Source organism: Bison bison, unplaced genomic scaffold (assembly GCF_000754665.1).
Source record: "Bison bison bison isolate TAMUID 2011002044 unplaced genomic scaffold, Bison_UMD1.0 scf7180017864033, whole genome shotgun sequence".
NCBI classification, from domain to species: domain Eukaryota; kingdom Metazoa; phylum Chordata; class Mammalia; order Artiodactyla; family Bovidae; genus Bison; species Bison bison.
The window spans coordinates 1,062,292-1,066,200 of NW_011494605.1; positions in this window are offsets into that span (position 1 = coordinate 1,062,292).

Genomic DNA, 3,909 nt, shown 5'->3' on the forward strand with positions numbered 1-3,909 from the left:
TGTTCCCTCGCTCGCTACCTCATACACACGCGCGGAGGGAGGCGAAGCCCGCAGCAGCCACTTCCCAACTTTCCAAACTTCCCAGCGCAACTTTTTCCTCTCCTCCCCTGCCCGCGCCTCCTCCTCGATCTCCCTCCCTCCTCCCTTCGCCAGCTCCCCTCCGGGCCGCAGCTTCCGCGCGCGGCCACCAGAGGGCGCCTGGGCCGATATCCGAAAGGCCAACTTCAATCCGCTCCGCTCTGGACTCCACTGGCCCGGGCAGAGGCAAACGTGGGGACATGGACCAGACAAGTCCTGGAGCCGTGAACAGCGAGAGAGGAGAGGGACAGGAGTGGGTCGGCGCTCCCAGACTGGCTGGAAGGCAGCACTCAAAGGAAATCCCCGGAAGCTGGTATCTACAACTTTGTATCAAACCCCTGTTCCCAATGCTGGCACGTGATTAGTAGGTGTTCTGCAGACACTAGCTGCGTTAAAACCGAACAACAAAATGATCTTCCTCAAAATTTCTTCATACTTAAACCATTTAAACAGCTTTATCCATCTATATCTTTGTACCACACAGGATCCTGGTGAGGGGTCCTGCAAGGGTGAGTATCAATATCCCAGTTCCTTAGACTTTAAAAGTTGAAAGAGCCCTTAAAACCAGCCTCCTTCAGTTCTGGAGAGGCAAATGAAACTTAGAGAAGGCCAAGAGGCAAGACCCAAGCCTCTGGATGGTTTCCAGCCAAGAGGGAAACTGAGTCATGGGCACTACTGCTTACTTATGTTGAGAAGAGTTCACTGACTCTTTGTAGCCTGAGGATAGAGACTGGAGGAAGAATGAGGTGAAGTTGTCAGAGCCCTCAGCCTACGCAGGAGGGTAGATAGGGACAAACATGCAAATAGGTAATTAAAATATGGACGGTAAGTACCGGAAGAGACAGAAGCACGGAGAAATGGAAACAGAGAGAAAAGTGTCCTCATTCAGCCCCAGGGCTCAGGGAAGACTCCTGGGAGTGGTCTTGAAGGAGAAGTCAGGGGTAGCTGAGTAAAGGAGCAGGGGCCAAGCTGAGTAAGGAGCAGGTGGGAGAGCACGGGTGCCTGCAGGGGACTGCTAGCAGTTAGGCATGGCTGGAGCAAAAACCCAGTGGTAAGAATTTAAGTTGTGTCCTTTGGCCAGGCATTGTACTTGGTACGTACTAGGCGATGGGGAATCATTGCAAGACTTGAAGTAGAAGGTGGCTGGGACCAATATGCTTTTAGGAGGCCTGGAGTGGAGGGGTCAGACTGAAGGTAGACGGATCATCGAATAGACGGGCAGTGAGTGGAAAGGGCCCCGGACTCCTGGCTCTCCCATGCCTCCCACTGCTTCAGGCAGCAGGGAGAGCAGCTGGAGCATGGCCACTCTAGACGCTGAGCAGGATCACTGGGCTGCAGGGGCTGAAAAGTTTCTGGAGCTCAGGACCTAGATCTTTGGTGGGAAACCGAGAAGGTAAGGAGGGGCTGCCAGAGACTTCCAGGCTGACTCACCTGAGATCGTCATTTCTGAAGGTCAGAAATAATGTCTGTGGGCAGTTTCATCTGGTTCCACCTGCTGGGTGTCAAAGCCGCGTCAACTCTTTGCTATGCACACATCTGGTGACAGATGCAGATCAGGCCAAAGGGTCCGGATGGTGTGAGAGAACAGCCTGGCTCTGTGCTTCCCACACACCGAGCTCTGAGAACTGCAGCTGCGACAAAAGAGTCCTTTAAAGAGCCTCCACTCCTCAAGGCTCCAAAACTCCCTGCAAAGTCAGCACTCCCTGTGGCGAGGATGAGGTGAAAAGCCTGGGGAGTGGGAGGAGGATTTAATTCCACTGAGAGTGCGTGTGATGGTCTTCACGGGGACCTAGAGCACAAGGCAAATCGTAGTAACAAAGGACATGATGAAACTAAACGGAACCCAGTAGTTAGAGTGATGGTGCACATGACTATGTGCACGAGTTTTTAAAACGTTCCAGGGCTTTTTCCCTAAAATTATAAACGTTTCATTGGGTAATTATCATGAGAGCCAGTTATGACTTTCTCCTCCATGGTCCTTTACTATGGCTGGGTGACCAGGTCAAAACAATTAACTTCTCTGTGCCTCTCTTGCTTCACCCCATTTCTTGCCCTCACTATTTGTCTGAGTCAGCGTGTACAATAACACTTTGGGATCCTCACTGGTATGTATGGTTACTGATACTATTACTGAGATGCAAGAACAAACAAGCTTTTCCACTCCTAGGTACATAGCCGAGAAAACTGAAAGCATCCGTTCTCACAAAAACTTGTACACAAATGTTGATAGTAGCACTGTTCAAAATAGCTAAAAGGGAGAACTAACCCAAATGTCCATTAACTGATGAGTGGCTATACCAAATGTGGTCGGGTCATTCAATGGAATACTATTTGGCCATAAAAAAGAATGAAGTGGTGATGCATGCTACAGTATGGCTCAATCTTGAAAAGATTATGCTAAATAAAAGAAGCCAGTCACAAAAAGGCATATATAATATGATTCCACTATATGAAATGTCCAGAATAGGCGCATATATAGAGGCAGAGAGTCTACTGGCAGTTGCTTCAGCCAAGGAGGAATGCAGAGATGGGGGTCGGTGGGGAGGAAGGACCGTGGTTAAAGGAAGCTGTATTTCTTTGGAAAATAATGAAACTATTCTAAAATTGACTGTTGTGATGGTTGCACAACTCTGTGACTATACTAAAAAACCCAGTATATTTTATAGTTTAAATGGGTGAATTGTATGGTATGTGAGTTTTATTCCCATAAACTTGTTACTCCCAAAGAAGAACAAACTACTTTGAGGCCCCAGGAGAGGGTGGTCCCCAAGAATAGGGGTTTCTGTGTTTTCAAACAATTTTTTCCCCCACCTTGTATATGGTGAGCAGCCCCAGATGAGCTATCTTAAAGTCCTAGAAATTCCACAGGCTTCTGCTAACCTCTCCCTGAGTGGCTTCAGGTGGTGGAGCTGTCCTGGCTAGACCTTAGTTGCCTGGTCATCAAGATGGACAGCGCAGGGAACAGAGACCATTAAAGGTCTTCTGTGCCCAACACTCGAGTCCAGAAGTCCATGCCACTGCCTGCCCAGGGACCTGTAGGCAGGATGGGAAGGGGCACAGGGCTCAGGAGGCAGGCAGTGGACTCAGATGCCTGCCTTCTCTCCCCGGTCATATCCGGCCCACTTGCCTTTGATTGCATTTTAATTGAGTTGTTCAATCAGGTGGGTACCAGGAATCTGAAGGCTTTAACAGCCGAGGCAGAAACAGAAGCCTTGTAGCAGAACTAAACCAACAAAGTCTGCCTCTTGAGCAGATCCAGGAGCCCCCGTCCTGTCGAAGGGCGTCTCTCAGGCAGGGAGGTCAGGGGCTCCCCTGCTGGGCTGGACCAAAGGAGAAGCTTTGCTCTGAGCCAGAGGGCTGCCCTCTCGTCCAGCCACAGCCTTGGTCGTGGGCCACACTGGTATTTTCCAGTGGACCTGGTGTGGCCTAACTCCCAGCTCCAGCTCTATCTCAGATGTGCCCTACTTCTACCCACCCCCAAGCTCTGTCTTCCCCAGTCTTTTAAAAAATATTTTTATTTATTTGGGTGAACCAAGTCTTAGTTGCAGCATGTGCAGTATGTGGGATCTAGTTCCCCGACCAGGGGTAGAACCCGGGCCTCAGACACAGGGAGCACGGAGTCTTAGCCACTGGACCACCAGGAAAGTGCCCTTACCCTAGTCTTAGTGGGTTGGAAGTTAATCTTTGAAGGTTGAAGGTCATGATGTCCTTGGGAGATGGGAAAGACGGGAAGAGGATTCTGAGACCGTGCAGGGATCAGTAGTGCTTAATACACTAGAGTGGTAGAAAGAACCAGGAAAAAAGGCAGAGGCTGAGATGATTCCAAAAGGG